The sequence below is a fragment of the Aquarana catesbeiana genome, linkage group LG01 (genome assembly GCF_042186555.1).
Source record: "Aquarana catesbeiana isolate 2022-GZ linkage group LG01, ASM4218655v1, whole genome shotgun sequence".
Taxonomy (NCBI): domain Eukaryota; kingdom Metazoa; phylum Chordata; class Amphibia; order Anura; family Ranidae; genus Aquarana; species Aquarana catesbeiana.
The window spans coordinates 178,487,550-178,506,178 of NC_133324.1; positions in this window are offsets into that span (position 1 = coordinate 178,487,550).

An 18,629-nucleotide genomic window follows, 5' to 3' on the forward strand; every position below is an offset into this window, starting at 1 on the left:
AATGTGCAGATAAAGGAACACCTGGGTAGCAGTGACCATAACATGATTTCATTTGATGTTAGCTGTAAACAAGAAATACATAAGGGAAAGATAAAAACACTTAACTTCAAGAGAGCAAATTTTCCAAGGATGAGGGCTGCTCTCGAGGACTTAGACTGGGAGGGAATATTGGCAGCGATAAACACAGAACAGAAATGGGAATTCTTCAAAAAGACTGTTTGGGGCCTCACTGCAAAGTATATTCCCATGGGCAATAAGTTTAAAAGGCTAAAAAGAAAACCTATGTGGCTCACGGTCAAAGTTAGAAAAGCTATAAACAATAAGAAAAGAGCTTTTAAAAAATATAAAAATGAAGGAACACTAGAGTTGTTTAAATGCTACAAAGAATTTAACAGAATATGTAAAAAGGAAATCAAGGGTGCAAAAATTCAAAATGAACGACAGATCGCAAAAAATAGTAGGACAAACCCCAAAAAATTCTTCAAATATATTAATAGTAAAAAGGTCATGTCTGAGCATGTAGGCCCTTTACAAAATAATCTAGAGTGGGTGACTGGGGACAAGGAGAAGGCTAATTTATTAAATACTTTCTTCAGCTCTGTGTATACAAAAGGAAGCTCATGTCCATAATGGGGGTGGTATTGACACAGCCCCCAATGATCCACAATGGCTCAAAAGGGATATGGTCCAGAAATATTTAGACAGAATAAAAGTGGATAAAGCACCTGGACCTGATGGCATCCACCCACGGATCCTAAAAGAATTGAGCTCTGTAATTTCAAAGCCATTGTATCTAATTTTTAGGGACTCATTAATGACAGGAATGGTACCACTGGATTGGCGCAGGGCGAACGTGGTGCCTATATTTAAAAAGGGATCAAAGTCTTTACCAAGTAACTATAGACCTGTTAGTTTAACTTCTATAGTCGGGAAGATACTGGAGCGTTTAATAAAAGACCACATAGACGAGTTCTTGCTGGAAAAAAACATTTTAAGCAACAGACAGCATGGATTCATGAAAGACAGAAGTTGTCAGACAAACCTGATTTCTTTTTATGAAGAGGTAAGTAAAACCTTGGACAGAGGGGTGGCTGTGGACGTGGTTTACTTGGATTGTGCAAAAGCGTTCGATACAGTTCCGCACACACGGCTCATGTGTAAGCTAAAGTCTACAGGGTTGGAAATATCAGTTTGTAAATGGATAGAAAACTGGCTAAAAGACAGAATTCAGAGAGTAGTGGTTAATGATTCTTACTCTGAATGGTCTAAGGTTATCAGTGGTGTACCCTAAGGTTCAGTGCTGGGACCCTTACTCTTTAATATCTTTATAAATGATATTGGGTCTGGGATCAAAAGTAACATTTCTGTCTTTGCAGATGACACCAAGCTATGCAGTGGAATAACGTCCTTACAGGATGTCTCCAATTTACAAGCCGACCTCAATGCACTGTCTAATTGGGCGACTATGTGGCAGATGAGGTTTAATGTTGAGAAATGTAAAGTTATGCACTTGGGGGCTAAGAATATGCATGCATTATACATTCTAGGGGGAGTACAACTGGGGGAATCCGTAGTGGAGAAGGATCTGGGGGTTTTGGTAGATCATAAGCTCAATAATAGCATGCAATGCCAAGCTGCGGTTTCCAAAGCGAGCAAAGTTCTTTCTTGTATTAAGAGAGGTATGAACTCCAGAGAGAGAGATATCATTTTGCCCCTGTTCTAATCATTAGTAAGACCTCATCTGGAATATGCCGTTCAGTTTTGGGCACCAGTTCTCAAAAAGGATATCGGGGAACTGGAGAAAGTGCAGAGAAGGGCAACCAAACTGATAAGAGGCATGGGGGAGCTCAGCTATGAGGAAAGATTAGAGGAACTGAATTTGTTCACTCTTGAGAAGAGGAGAATAAGGGGGGATATGATCAACATGTTTAAATATATAAGGGGTCCATATAGTGAACTTGGTGTTGAGTTATTCACTTTACGGTCAACACAGAGGACAAGGGGGCACTCTTTACGACTGGAGGAAAAGAGATTTCATCTCCAAATACGGAAAGGTTTCTTCACAGTAAGAGCTGTGAAAATGTGGAATAGACTCCCTCCAGAGGTGGTTCTGGCCAGCTCAGTAGATTGCTTTAAGAAAGGCCTGGATGCTTTCCTAAATGTACATAATATAACTGGGTACTGACATTTATAGGTAAAGTTGATCCAGGGATAATCCGATTGCCTCTCTGGGATCAGGAAGGAATTTTTTCCCCTGCTGTAGCAAATTGGAGCATGCTCTGCTGGGGTTTTTTGCCTTCCTCTGGATCAACTGTGGGTATAGTATTGGGTATATTGTTTTTTTGTTTTTTTTGTTTTTTTATGGTTGGACTGGATGGACTTGTGTCTTTTTTCAACCTGACTAACTATGTAACTATGTAACTATGTAACAAACGTCACATTTGGTAGAACTTGAAGGCAATATCAGACATGAGTATTTAGGAACTGTGTTTGATATTGCGTTCAGATGGGGTGAAGTCACCCCAGGAAAAGCCAAATTTGGAAGATGCACACCAATTTACCAATGTCAACATGTGCGACCTGCCATCACGGGGGATCAAGGGACGTGTTTTGGGGGAGCAACCCCTTCCTCTCAGCTACTTTATTATTGAGGAAGGGGTTGCACCCCCAAAACGCGTCTATTGATCTCCCGTGATGGCAGATAGCACATTGACACTGTGTGCATCCTCCAAATTTGGCTTTGTGAAAAATCTCAAAAACATTTTGCACATTGTAGCACACCAAAAAACAAAGGGATTTGGAGGGGCTTTAAACTCGCCCCAAAACATCAATGATGTTTTTATTTTTTGGAATAACATCAATAACATCATTGATGTTTTTCTTGATGTTTTCCAATTGTAAATTACACCCCATGATCTCCCCGATCAGGATCTGGGCACTTTCGGATGTGAAAGGATCTGGATCCAAAACATTACGATCACCTAAAAAGAGAGGAACCCCAAAAAAAAATTAGGTCTCAAAAATATGCCACCATCCATCTCTTACCTGAGCCTGTGGTCGCAGACACTCACCTGTTGTGGTGACTAGTTCCACCACGTCTTCTTCCTCCTGCTCAGATTGTGTTGGGGGAATTCCCCTTCTTCCAGAGGGGGGTTGGCTCTGGTCTCCTCGGATGAGGGGTGTCCTCCGAGTCTTTTCTCCCCTATGTAAAACAAAATGGTATACTTAGCACACAGATATTTGATGGCAGAACTAGAAATAGGAAACATTGCTTGGAAGTGGGGTACAATTGTCAATTTTAGCAGAGTTCAAAAATGTAGCATTTTCAGTGTCCTTTGTCAAGCTGCAATACTTTACCTGTTTGGTACAAGCTTCACAGATGTAGCCCCCCCCTATAGTATACACTGGAACACCTGTGTGGCCCCCTAATAAAAATGGTGTTCTTTTGTCCCACATTAGTGCTCCAGTGTCCAGATGTGAAAACAGCTGCTCAGTGTCCTCTCCTTACACAGAATCTAGTTTGCATTTCATTCTAGTAACAAAGCCATCTACACAACCAAATTCTTTTAAGACAAGTATAGGGCTTAAAAATGGCCAAATGCATATGGCCTAAACAATGGTATTTTATAGTCCGAAAGAAAAATGTTTGATACGAACGAATCATGTGCCCATGAACATGAAAGTTGCCATTTTAAACTGTACAACAGTTCCTAAAAGCACATGGAGCAGCACGAACGTAATAAACATAAAGAATAGGAACACAGCACAACTACTTACTTTTTTGCAGCACTCTCCGGATCTTTCTGTACTGCTCATGTTCTCGTAATTTGCGGTCCGACCACCGCTTCCCGAGCTGATCTTTCGATCGTCGTACCCCGAAATTCCGGTGCAGACTCCTGACCACTTTCGCCATGATCTTGGCCTTTCTAACATTGGGGTTGGGGTAAGGCCCATACTTTCCATCATAGTCGGCCTTCTTCAGGATGTCCACCATCTCCAACATCTCCCCAAAGGACATATTTGAGTCCTTAAATCTCCTTCTGGATCGGGACGTGTCAGGATCCGACCTTTCCTCCTCCTCGTTGCGACAATTAGCATGATCCTGCTGTGTCTCCGCCATGTGCTCTTCCCCCACTGCGCCAAATGAAAAGGGGTGGGGAATAGACTAGAAAGAACGTCAGGGGCGGGCGGAGTTACACGCATGCGCAGTGTGTATAAAGCGTAACACGCGTGTGTCTTACGTACGATCTGTGAGCGGAGGAAGGCGCATCGGAGGCGCCGATCGTGATAACGAAGGTAGGATCTAAACTTGGGCCCATACTGCTTTGAAATGGAAGCCTATATTGTAACAAGATTAGGGGAGTTTGGCCTGACATTAGGGTTTGTCTTGTGTTGTGTCTTGCAGAGAAAATGGATGGGTTCAACGACCACAATTTCCTCCCCCTGTTCATTGACAAATACATGGATCTGCCCTGTCTGTGGCAAGTGAGACATCCTCATTACAACCATAAACAAAAGAAGCAGGAGAAACTGCTGGAGTTGGTGACGCCAGTGGTCCCCACAGCAACCATCCCTTATTTAAAAGCCAAAATTGGTGGCCTGAGGAGCACTTATCTTAGGGAGCGCAAGAAGGTCACAGATTCCCAGAGGTCCGGAGCTGCAGCAGATGACGTTTATGTCCCCAGGCTGTGGTACTATGAGAGACTGCGATTTCTGTCAGACCACACTGAAGTCAGGGAATCCCTCTCTACTCTTCCTTCCACACTTCCTTCCACCCCAGCTGAGGCTTCCAATGTCCAACCTGGGCCTTCCAGCCAGGAAGAAGTGGAGGAGCCCAGCTGGAGTCAGGTATAGCATTGTTCTCCAGATTTCTGGTCAATAACTAAATGATCTTTACTAGATGTTATTATTGATCACTAATTGCTGATTGAAAAAAATGTTTTACATATCAATAGACAGTAGTGGGCACCCAAATTTGGGACAAGAATAAAAAATGCTGGGTTTAGAATGATAGTCTGTTATATTTGTTAACATTCAATTTGCAACAGTCAGAAGGTGAAAATTGTGTGTGATTGATGAAAAAAATACTAAAACTATGTCCCTTTTTCATACACAGGAAGACCTCAGCCAGGAGGAGGTTGTGGAATGTGGCAGTCAGGAGGAGGCGGGGATTAGTGGCAGCCAGGAGGAGGCGGGGTTAAGTGTCAGCCAAGAGAAGCCTGGGACCAGTCGCAGCCTGACAGAATCACAGGTTCCTCCCCTCCGCCTTCCATACAAAAGACCGAGGAAGACGACTCCGAGTCCCGTGCAGGATTCTGCGTTCAGGCTCATTCAGGAGGCTTCGGCGTCCCTACGAGCCTTACCCACTCCTGAAGAGGCCTTTGCCTGCATGGCTGCCACAAAACTGCAGGGCATGCAGGAGGGTCAACGCAGGCTCTGTGAGGACCTTCTGTATAAAGTCCTACGTAAGGGGGTGAGTGGGGAACTAACACCCAAGACCGACGTCATTGAGTTGGACCATCCTCCTCCTCCTCCTGCTGCCACAACTCCACCACCACAGCCACCGCGTGGAAGGAAGCGTGGAAGGAAGACCAGAGAGTGATGACCCTGGGTTCAGTCTGGTCTGACAGAAGCTGCAGTCTCTTGTATGACCACAGCCTGGGGACACAGATGTCATCTGCTGCTTTCCGGATCTCTGGGACTTCTGGACCAGACTGCCCTCCCTTAGATAAGGACTCCTCAGGCCACCAATTTTGCTTTTAAATAATTGATGTCTGCCCTGGGGGTCCAAGGCTTCACCCACTTCTGCAGTTTCTCCAGCATTGCCTCCCTCTTTGTTTAGTTGTGAGCCCTTAATAAAAAATGTTTAGGGAAATTAGACTCTCCTATGTGTGTTTTCATCCAAAAAGGACAGTTTGTTGGTGACGATTCAGGTACATTTCTAACATAAAATGTGAAATTAACAAGGGACAACAACACCAAACAATCTCCTACAGATTAAATAGAACAACATATCAATGGTGTTGTGGGAACTTGTCACAAAAAACACACACAAACATTTTCAAACTACAAATAAAAATCCCCCCCAAAAAATAACACCCTTCAAAAAAATACAAACACAAAAAAAGAATCTAGATTAAAGCCAAAAAAAAAAAAAATACAACAAAAATATGTTGTCAGATGTGAGAAATATATTGAGGGAATCCCGATAAATAGTAACGAAATAAGTTTGTGAGAAGTCTGTGTGAATATGAGCGGCAAAACTACTATATTCTTGTCACATTATAAGAGATTGCGCTGTATTAAACCATTTTTAACATTGCAGCGTGACGAAAGTGCTGTATCCATTGCGAACGCTAAGTTTACCAGAACAAGCTGTTCCGTGTCGGAATTTCTTCTGAGCATGCGTGGCACTTTGTGCGTCGGAACAGGCCACACACGGTCGGAATTGACGCAATCGGATTTTGTTGTCGGAAAATTTTATCTCCTGCTCTCCAACTTTGTGTGTCGGAAAATCCGATGGAAAATGTCCGATGGAGCCCACACACGGTCGGAATTTCCGACAACACGCTCCGATTGGACATTTTCCATCGGAAAATCCGACCGTGTGTACGGGGCATAAGTGTTACACAAATCTTAAGCATGTGAATGAGGTAGCCTCCTTATGTGAAACTAGTAAAATACTAAGCCTGCACGGCGCATGATACTTACAAGTGAATGATGACAATAATGATGACTTTTCATGCTATGTATGTAATGCTTACTCTTCATTCACAAATTGTTATATGTAAGACCATATTAAGTTTGAATTTTTTGTTAACTTTTCTTTTATCGAATAACCAAATAAAAAATATTTGAAATAAAATATAAAATAAAAAAGAAGCATAACGTCTGGTCCCTGAATTCTGTCTACATTTTAAGGGGTAAATCTCCTTCAGGGAAGACCAACCATAGCAGGTATCAGCTCTTTAAATGAGCAGTAAGGACACTGGCTTGATAGTCAACTCCAACTTCTAGTTATACGGCTTCCTAGTTTTCTTTAAAAGACTAAGCCTATTTTACAAATTATGAACAATTTTTCCTGGCAGGCTGGTTTTGCTTTCATGACCTGTGACTTTGCTAATTTGTATTCCTCAATTCCCCATCACCTTACAGTTGAAGCAGTTTCTTTCTTTCTTTCTTGAATAATACACTGGTTTTTCTATCGAGTTACATTTATACATGTTGGAACTTTTAGAATTCCTTTTGTCACATAATTACTTCATTTTTGGGGGAATTATTACCCCCAGAGGTGCAGGGCAGTGATGGGGGCAAAATTTTTGCCCTCACTCGCCAACCTCTGCATAGGTTGGTGGGAGCAGTCCAATGTCTATGGGGGTGACAATCCCTATAAGACATCTATTAAAGTACATTATCACCACATTGATGACCTGATCTTTGCACTAGATAAAGATTTGAGATTTGTTCTTGTCTGTCTTGTCTTGCATTTTCAACGGCAATTACCTCTGTGGTGCTGCAAATTATCCTTGCTGCTCCCATATGTTTGGTGGCAATGCTGTTCGTTCCACACAAAGGAGCTTTAAATTGGATTCCTTTTTAGTTCAATAGTTTTTATTCAAGATAATTGTTGGTACAAATGTAGCTTCAACATTCACCATTTACCATATAACAAAGCATAGGAGGGTGTTATACAGTCAAGAAGAAAACATAAAGGAATAATAGTAGTATGGAGTATGCAAATAACTACATAACCATCATTAGTACATTTTCAAATGATAAAAATAGATGTTGATCTCTAGGCAAACAGGGCAACCCATCCTACTCAGACACCCCAATGGGAACTAACTGTGTCGCAAGAGAAGGGCATCACCCCTAATCCTTAATATCCAAAATGTTCTCTGTACATAAAGTGTGGAATTCCATATCCAGTTTGGAATATATAAAAGGATGCTGAGTGGTGTAATCATCTTAATGGGAATAGAAGAACAGGTGGGAAAAGAACTCATGAACTGGGGAGGGAAATAGGAAAAGGGAAGTTTCCAAGTTCCCCTAGTCAGGATTGTTCACAGAATGCTATTGGTTATCAGATAAGGATCTATAAGGTTTTGTATATGTTATACCAGTCAATCCACGGTTGCCAGTGGTCAAGGAATTCAGTATGTTTCCCAGCCACTGATGCCAGCATTTGTTCATAGGTAAAATGTGTATAAAGAGTGCGCACGACTTCCGTCACCACAGGGGGATCTGGGGATCTCCATAATCTAAGAATCACTAGTTTGGCAGCCAGGAATAAATGAGTGGTAAACTGTCTGAAAGATGGTGGTAAAGCTTCTATGCCTATGTTCAGAAGGGCTAGTGGTGAGGAGGTCTGTATTGGTAGGCCTGTCACTTGGCGTCGAATAAAGAATACTTTGGGCCACAATTTTGCTAGTTTACTACATGTCCATAAGATATGGAGAATGGTGCCAGATTGAGAGCATTTTCTCCAGCGTAATGGAGATAAAGAGAAATTGAATTTGGCTATTCTGTATGGGGTCAGATACCATCTTTGTGTAACTTTGTGTGATAGTTCCCAGAGGTTAGTGCATTTTGTAGCAGAATATATGTATTGTAGTGCTATACTCTATTGTTCATCTGAGAAGGATTCATTTACATCCCTTTCCCAGGCTAACATTGAATTTGGTTTTGCAAATATATATTTGTTGTGAAGGAAGTTGTAAAATAGGGAAATACCCCCTTTACGATCAGCATTGGAAGTGAGATAAGTATGGATTTGCCAAAATAGGTCATATTTTAAGATCAGGGTGTGTTTTAGAAAAGATGCTATTCGGGCGTATGTCAAGTATTACGCGTTAGATAGCCCGTATTGTGCTTGTATGGAAGTAAAGGATTTCAGGTTGGATCCCTGATATAAGATATATATTTCTTTGTTTTGGTCCATTGATCCACTCTAAGATCTGGGATCAAGAGAGCCAAGGTTGGAATAGGTATAGGAGACCTTCGGGGTAGACCCAGCGTAGTGTGTTGTTAAGTATTTCCAGGATTGTAGAGTTGCTTGACTGGGAAAGGGAGGTCTTTGTGTGTATTCGTAAGATAAGGGTAGGCTAAAGTATAATCATATAATCCTTCCGGGATTAGGGATTGCTTTATTTCACCCCAAAGTGAAACATGTGTGTTGGAGGTCCAACCTCTGAGTTGAGCTGGGGTTGCTGCCAAGTGATAATACCAGCACTCCAGACCTCCAGCCCTTCTCCTTTTGCTAAGCTTAGCAAAGGCGTTTCTGGCTTTTTTACCTTCCCAGAGAAATCTAGATAATTCAGCCTGAAAGGATTTAAAGAATTGTTTGTGTGTAGGTATAGGCACAGAATGGTATACATAGAGCAGCTGTGGTAAAAGTTGGATTTTAAAAGCCACCAATCGTCCCGACCATGATAATATATGTTTGCCCTGCTTGTAGTTTAGTTTAGAGTGGAATGTAGTTAGCCTTAAAAAGCTGTTTTGAGTGTGGGATAAGAGTTATTCCCAGGTAAGAGTTCCCAGATTCATTCCATATGTACGGAAATTTAGATTGTAAGAAACTTTTGTCTTGTGGAGGGATCCCCAGATCAAGTATGAAAGATTTTGTTTCATTGACTTTATAATATGACACTGATCCTTATCTTAAGTACATTGGAGGCGTGTGTTAGGGAAGTCATAGGATTTGTGAGCATTAAGATAATTTGAAATCCCTGTATGTCCTGCTTTTGTCTAATAGCCGCTAGTGGTTCTAGTTCTATTAGAAGGTTGAAGATCAGGGGTGATAGTAGGCATCCCTGGCCAGTGCCATTTGTGATCCAAAATGGTTTGGATACCAATCCAGATGTGTATACCCTAGCTGATGGGAAGGTGTATAGAGCTAATATAGCTGAAAGTATCTGCCCAGTGAAACCAAATTTCTCCAGGGCTCGTCAGATATAGCCAGTGCACTCTCAAACACCTTCTCTACATCCAAAACTAGGAGCAGAGGAGGCACCTTTTTCTTCCTTGCTAGATAGATAATATCAAGTCGTCTAGTGGCATCTGATGTTTGTCTACCTTTAGTGAAGCCAGATTGATCTAGTCTGGTAATTTGGCATACATTTTTAAGTCATTATTTAATAAGGAAATGGGTCTAAAATTTTAAGGGGAATCCAGAGATATTCCAGGTTTTGGTAAAATTACTATCAATGCTTCTAACATTTCAGCTGGAAAGGAAGCCAAGGCAGCAGTTTCAAACACCTCATGGAGATAGGAGCCTAATATAAGTTTAACGGTTTTATAGCACTCTCCTGTCAGGCTGTCCGGTACCAGGGATTTGTTATTATTGTGTTTATAACTAATAATATTTCTTGTATAGAGAAGGGAGTATTTAGTGCTTGGAGTTGTGCAGGAGAGACTTGGGGCAGATTGATCCCTGCTAAGAAGTTTTCTATATCTATAGACTGATAAAGGAAGAAGGAGATTTAGGGACTTTGCGTGAAATTGGTAAGGTCACGTGTTTCCATCCCTGTACTGACCAAAGTGGGGGGAGCAACGAGGGTGGGACTTTAAATGAAGTGCATACTTGCAATAAGGTAAACAGGTGTACAACTTGGAAAATTATTTAGTTCATAAAAAATATAACATGCATATACAATGATTAGATTCATAAGAAATAAAACATGCATATACTGATGATATCAGTTACACTTGATAGAATATATGACAATAAACAAAAATACAGCGTGGATACAATATAGTATAGGCATTGCTTATTTCCACAGTACACCTTCCAGAATTTTATATAAAACCTTAGGACATGGAGTAATGCCTGCGTGACAAGTGGCCTCGGTACCTGAGGGGTAAGTTATATAGCAATGTAGAAACTTAGGTGGAATATGTAAAAAATTATAAAGCACACAACATTTGGTAGCTTTAGACGTTTCGTGGCTAGAGTGCCACTCGTCAGTGTGTGAAATCTAAAATAATAAATAAAAAAAAATAAAGAATGATATAAGGATGATATGTTAATTGCAAACATGGAGCAGGGGTGGGGTAATGAATCCTCACACAGGGTATGTGCTTACACATTAAGGTTTGTGTGATGGTGACTGGGTGCCGGACACCACCGGCCATTTGGAAGCACCACCCCTCGGGAGCTGAGGTAGACGAGTCAATGCGGGCAGCCCAAAGGGCATCATCCAGGGTTGGCATGGACCTTCGAGGCAAGCCTGTGTGGGGAGTAAGAATAGGGATGAAAAAGAGACACACCTGGGGAATCACCAGGGAGTTGGGCAGGATGTGTGATCATAAAAAGGTAATGGTGAGTAGGGGGGGAAGGGAGGGGATGAAGGAAATGTGGAGATATATCTATAAACGATGGTTGGGGGGTAGCACTGTCTCGGTTCAGGTTTTATAGGGAACCATAGTACTCGCTGAATGCATCAGCTATTTTTTGTGGGTCAAATACTTTTTGTTTAGTTGTAGCACTATATATGGGATCCTAGTCTTGAAACAGTGTCCATGCAGTATACGAGCCAAGGCTTTCCCCGCTTTGTTATTGGAGGAATAAAATGCCGTTTTCAACCTTTTTTCCTTTTGTTCAAAGGAATGTAACAATATAGCTCTAAGCTCATGGCGGAGATTAGAAAGTTATGTGCTAATAAGGGGAGTTGGATTGGCTTTATTTTGAGTCTCTAGGGTATTAATTTTGGATAATAAGGTGTTGACCTGCTGTTGCCTTTGCCTCCTAATCCTTACTCCCCGTTGAATAAAGATGCCAGGTATATATGCCTTTTGGGCATTCCATAAAACAAAAGGGTTAATCGTAGGGGAGGAATTGTTTTGGAAGTACTCAGTCAAGTGGTTCTCCAGAATTTTTTTTAGTGGAAGGATTTTGAATGACCTGGGAATTGGAATGCCATATATATGCACTATTGTTTGGATATGCGTCTCTGATTTCAAGGAGAACAGAGGCATGGTTCGACAATGTAATATTATTAATTTTGGTTTGTGTAATTTTTCAGAGAAGCCACTTGTCCGCTGGAAACAGATCAATTCTGGTACATACACAGTGTCTATGAGAATAAAAAGAGTAGTCTCTTTCATTTGCTTGAGCACAGCGCCATGCATTATATCATTCGTGGTTACGCAGAAAGGGTGACAAAGACAAGGATCTTTTAGTAGGTGTCGACGTAGAGTCCATATTTGGATCGGGTATGTTGTTAAGGTCTCCACAGATTAGGAGGGATCCTTGTTGAATATTTTTTAATTTGTTCAGCTTATTCAGGAATCAAATTTTTGTTTATTAGGTACGTAGACATTAACTAAGGTATATCGGGTTGTATTGATATTGCAAATTAAGATAAGAAAAGGGCCAAAGGGGTTGGAAATCTCTGAGTGGAGCTTGAAAGTAACAGAGTCCTTGACCGCAGTCAAAACCACTCTCTTTTTTGCCTGCAAACTGGAGATAAAGTAATGCTGGAAAACCTTATTGGTACATTTAGGGGGAGCGTTCTGGTGAAAGTGTGTCTCCCATAGAATGTCACAATGGGACGGGTAGAATCTGCTTCTCACCAGAGTGAAGCCCTTTTGGCTGGGTGGTTAAGTCCATGTGCATTTATCATTAGTATTTTAACTGGCATTTTGGTGTGTAGAAGGTGTGCTGGTTATCAAATGGGTACTTACATATAGCCCTTGTGAGAAATTCATTTGGAGAGGAGAGTTGGGTTGTCCGCAAATCCTGGAAAGCCATGGGAGTGTTCTGATTGAAGAGCTGAAATGATAGTACGTGAATCGAGGACCCCGAGTAGGGTGAAAAACAACAACAGTCTCTGGAAAAGCAACAAATATAAACAGAATAAACAGGAAAAACTTAAAAGGAGGGTGATAATAACCCAGGTGCAGAACATGTCTGCTCAGGTGTATAGGAGCTGATCTCCACTGTGGAGCTACAGATGACTGGGCCTCGTGTAGATGCTATGTAGAAAGGTGATAAGGCATCCATGTGGTCGATTGAGAGAGGAAAGATTTAAGTGTCATTCACCTGTTGCCATTCTCTTGGAATGTCGTTAGGGCTCCTTGATGAGGAGAAGGAAGATAATTCATCAGGAAAAAGTTTCCAGGACTGCAGAAGTCGAAAGCCTTTCCCAGGGCAGGTAATCACATGGATGAATCCTTCCCTGTTCACTATCAGTTTGGTCAGGAATCCCCACCGGTAGTTTATGCTGTGGTTCCTCAAGGCTTTAGTGATAGAGTTAAGGTTTCTGCGGATTTGTAGAGTCTATTGTGATAAGTCAGCGTAAAATTGTAGGTCAGAGTAGGCGGTGGAGTGGTGTTCCCCTTTACGGGTAATCTGCATAAGGTGTTCCTTGGTTTGGTAAAAGTGCATAAGGCGCAAAACATCTCTGGGGACATGTTCCAGAATAAATGAGGGTTTTGGTATGTGGTGAATTCTATCTATAGAAATTTCTATAGAGGAGAGATCCAGCATGAGGGTGGAGAGGAGAGAAGTGACAAAGGGGTGCAGTTCAGTTGATGTTACAGACTCTATAATGCCCCTTATTTTTCCATTGTTTCTCCTTGACCTTTCCTTTAATTCTGCCATCTTTGCTTTCAGGGTTTGTTCTTCTTCTGCTGCATCATGAGCATCGATTAAATCATTTATTGTGGTCATATATTCCCCCATTTTAATGTCCACGTGATCTATTCTTTCACCAACAGCAGTAAGGTCAGAATGGAACTTTCTCATACATGCCATCATGTCTGTGTGTAAAGTGCTCCTTAGTGAGCATGTCCTTAAGTGTAGTGTCCATGATGGGCTGGGGAGTATGGGGAATGCAGTGATGGAGTCAGGGAGCTCCCTGGTGTCATCTTGGGGGTCGGTGTTAGATCTCACCTCGCAGTGCTGCAGACCTGATTTCTCCATTCTGGGTTTAACCTTTGCTGGGCTCCTGCAATCAGGAGTGGAAGCCTGTGAATTCCCCAAGGAGCAATGGCCATTCTGACATGCAGCACCATTGAAGTTGTATCGTGTTCCAGGCACTGTGACAGTAGAAACACTGGAGCCGGCGCCTTCTTGCCCAATGTGGCTGCAGAGGCTGGGAGAAGTATGCTGTTAGTTTCCTTGGCTTGTGTGCATTCTTTTTCTTTTTTAACATGGCGCTGGAATGCAGGAGTGCTGGAGCACTAAACTAGTGTAGCGGGAGAGTAAACGGATGCCTGCTGTTACCGTGAACTGCTAATGTATCCCGTTGGTCGGTGGAGCACGCGTTCTACGCCACCATCTTGGCTCAGATCATGCCCCATCTAAATTGGATTCCTTTTATGATTGCAACACATGTTATGTATGTCATCACTTGTATAATTTGTCATCTTCAATATGTAGGGAGAATGATTAGACGTCAATCAGCAGTGCTATTAGCTCCCACAAGTGAAATTCAGATAAACAATTAAAAGTGTCACAGAACAAAAAAAAAATTAAAAAAAGAGGAAAAAGAAAAAAAAACTCACAGTTGCATGACCATCTGTATAATATTGAAAAAAAAATGTATAAATGTGGCACAACATTTTAATTTATGCCATATGGAGGACAAATCAGCCGTATCACTACAGATAATCAAGTGCCAAGTACCAAGGGGGTGAGGATGTCTTTTGGTTTCTTTGCAGGAGAGAGGTGTACTGGATTCTCCGTTTACAAACCTGCAGACCTCACAGTCTCATTTTTGAGTGGGCGTGACATAGCCTGGTGCACCTCCTTCCTACTTGGGTTGTGAGATTTTCCCCTTTTACCTTGCTATAAATTAATAATTATTATTAATACGTGTTAATATTATAATATAATATTATAAATCATGTACAGTAATAATAAAAAATATTCTTATTTTGTTTCCCATCCTGTTCAAGTTTGATGATTTAACATCATTTCATATGTTAAATAATGGTACCTTTTGCTTGCCTCTTGGTTGTGAATTTATAAATGTGAGTGTCACAGATCAACTGTGGTGCTAATCTGTCTTACCTTTTACTGCTGTAGGTCGGCTGGTTCCTGTGGTTCCACATGCTTGTGTTCAGCTCTTGCTGCACTCAGCATCTATGGGTGTCGCCGGCTTCACCTGTTGCCTTTTATATCCTTCCTTCCTGCTACTTTCTGTCCAGCCTCCCATGTGCTTCTCTATTTAAATTCCACTCAGATCAGTTTCTGGTTGCTTGAGCAACACATGTTCCGGAGTGCCCTTTGTATAACCTGCTTAACCTGACCTCTCGTGAACTGATCTTTTGTGTACCGACTTGGCTAGTTCTCTTTAGTACGTTGTCTGCTGCCCGCCCTGACCTTGGATTGGTATCCAGCTCTCCTTGGCTTCATCCATCCATCCACCTGTGTCTGACAGTGTCTTCTGGTACTCTCCTCTGGGAGCACGGTGAACCTGGGGGTTGTGACCTGGGGTCAGCACACAGCTAAGCCCAAACCCTTGTGAGGGGATCCCTGGCAGAATACCGGCTGGCTCTTAGATTCCACACCCTGGGGAATCCCGTGTCACCTGCTTGCTTGTGGGCTCACACCAGTAGACAGTAGACAGTGTTTTGTTTTTTTTTTCTTTTTCCTCTTTTTTCAATTTTTTTTTGTTCTGTGACACTTTTAATTGTTTATCTGAATGTCACTTGTGGGAGCTAATAGCACTGCTGATTGAGCACAGCTGTATGATTGTCAGATGGAATGTATTTAAATAACTATGCTCTCAGCTCTTGTATGTTATGATTAAGTGCAGTTTTGTGTGAAACGTGTTAACATTTGTTCTATGCTCCTGTGACTGAGTTTCTGCTTCTACTGCTTCTCAGTTATTAGCCAGGCTTGCACCCAGTCTTGGGTCTGCCTGCTGGTTGTTGAGTATCTACTGTACCTGGAGTGGTGCATCTAGACATTGGACTTTCTGACGGTACTTGTAGGCATTCATTTACAGGTAACTATGAATGAATGATGCGACCATGTGGGCGGAGCCTTGCACAGCTGCACTGCTTTCAAATTGTGTGCATGGGGAGAGGATTCTCTGCTGTGAAAGGGATTGGGGTTTGGTGGGAGAGGTGCAGATGCTAGAACATGTGACAGGTGGAAGATGTTCAAAAGGTGAACTTATCCTTTTAAAATATTATGTCATCTGATAGGTTTGATTTGTTAAAAATAGAGCATATTCACATTGTAAAATATATGCTTACTTTATTGCAAAGTAAATGTTCACTTAGCTTAGTAAACGAGGTGAAGCTTTGTGCACTTTAATCCTCCAATTATATGCTAGATAAAATCCATTTTTTTTATTCCCTATGATTGGGTATTTACTATAAAGGGTTAAGTGAGCATACCCTTTTAAATGAATAGTCTCTATTCCTTTAGCAAATTAAATCCACTGTGTTCATGTTAGTATTTAGGTGGTAAGAATCTTCTGCTCTTCCGTTTCTTTGCATTCAGTACTGGTAGAAACCTCATTCTTTTTGTTTGGTTGAATTTTTTTTACTTAACTTTTTCTTATACTGTCGTATACAGTTTGAGATATGCTGCAGGATCAGTGTCATCCCTGTAAGAGAAGTCCAGTTAAATCCAAACGCACATTGGTGCACATGTGCGGGCACAAGAGGAAATGGGCATAGGCGCAGGTGCGAACGTATGTGCGTGTGAGCACACAAGTGCATGCACTGGCACCAAACGGCCCATTTAAACTGAACAATGACATGAACACATTGCTCAGTGGTCTTTCAGCTTGTTTCTGTTTGCCTGTGCCCTGATGCGTTTTCTGCCTTTCTCTTGCTTGACCAGGGGTGCTAGATAGGAGGTGCAAGAGAAGCCCCCTCTACAGTTTGATCTCAACCAGGTATGTGACAATCCCCCAGGGCATCCCCAGTTTCGATATCTTACTGGAGAAATTCCAAATAGGTTGAGGGTTCTGTTCACCAGAGTCAACCCCTCTCAGAAATATTAGCTGGAATGTATAATCTTTTAATCATTAACAATACAAACAAATAATTTTATTATAGCGCATTTATGGTCAAATTGTAAAATCACATATTCATTTCCATTTTGTATTTTAATTATTTCTATCTTACTTCTATTAACCTGAACAATCCTGAAATTTGTAAACTTAGTTTGCAAAGATCCCCACACATTTTCTTCCTTGAATTCTGTGGCACATGTTCATGTCCTGTGAGTAGGCCCTGCTGTGTCACAAATTTCACAGCCTGCCTTCTAAACTACAGAGGTGCCAGGGGTTCTGAGAGGAGGGGTTTCAGGAGGTGGAGTCATTACAGGAATAACTGCTTGAAGGCAGCAAGGTACCATGGAATATATAGTCCTTAGAAATAAAATGTAAACAGCTTCGGAGAAGCATGTAGGGAATCTAAGATGTTCTGGTAAGAGATGGTCAGCAGACAGGCAGCAATCACAGAATAAAAGGATATGTTTTAAGATATAGAGAACCAAAAAGGGGGACCACCCTTATAGCTCATGCCGTCTAGTAGGTGATAATCACTCACCCGGTGCCACTCCTCAAAAACAGAGGCTATATCCGTAACCAAAAACAAGCATAAATAAACAAGTGGGATTCCAGAGAGAATCACGGAGAAGGTGATCTCCCTGGAACAAAGACAGCTACTATGGATAAAGTGGACAATAATGGGAGAGTGTGTAAAAAATTCCAAAATTTTATTAAAGTACCAAGAACTAAAATTTACACAAGAGTCATTTCGGTAGGAAACTTGAGTAATGCTGGTCCATCATACATCAATAAAAAAAGGCATAACGAGTGCAAGATTGCATATGGTATGCCCATAAAACAGAGGCACAGAAAATGGACAAACAATGACATACATATAACACACGGTGCAAGCGCCTACGTTACCACAGATGCACAGAACCCCATGGCTAAACGCCAATAAGAAAATAGAAACCAAAGTAAACAAATTACAAAGGGGTACTGTGCATGTGTGGCCCCCGGGGTGGCGGAGATCTGATAACAATAATGCTGCCAAAAGTAAGCCGCTAAGCAGGAAGTAGGTTTTCTGTAGAGTTGCCACAATGTATTAAAAGTTCTTGCTGAATGGAATGAAAAAACTTAATTGCATGCGCATGCTCCAAGCATTTCATTCAGAGAATGTGTCCATTCCAGAAATTTAATAAACATAGTGGAGTTCAAAAATCTCTAACAGGATATATTCAAACGTATTCAAACGTAAATAGATGATCACACAGTGCTTAGATGACTACTGTCAAATGATAACAGCCTTACTCGGGATGAGGTAGATGAGGGTAATTTAAACCTGCCTTTGGTTATCAATGTGTATCAGCTAGCAGTGGTTCAATGTTCATCATCATCAACTGCGGGTTGTCCCGGAATCTGCTATCATACCCAGGCCATGCCGATCATGTGTTTCAAGAGATTTGTGTAAAAATGCAAGTGTAAACAAGTGATGGTTTTGGTTACATTACCGCCCTCTTTCCTAGTATAAGGATGACGCTCGAGATCTCCTGCACTTCCACAGCAACACGTCAGCTCTGTAACTTCTCCGACCGTTGTAGGGAGATTAAACCGCAAGTGCTGTCTGGATCATAAAATGTTGCATGTTTAGCATGTTTGCTGACACTCAGC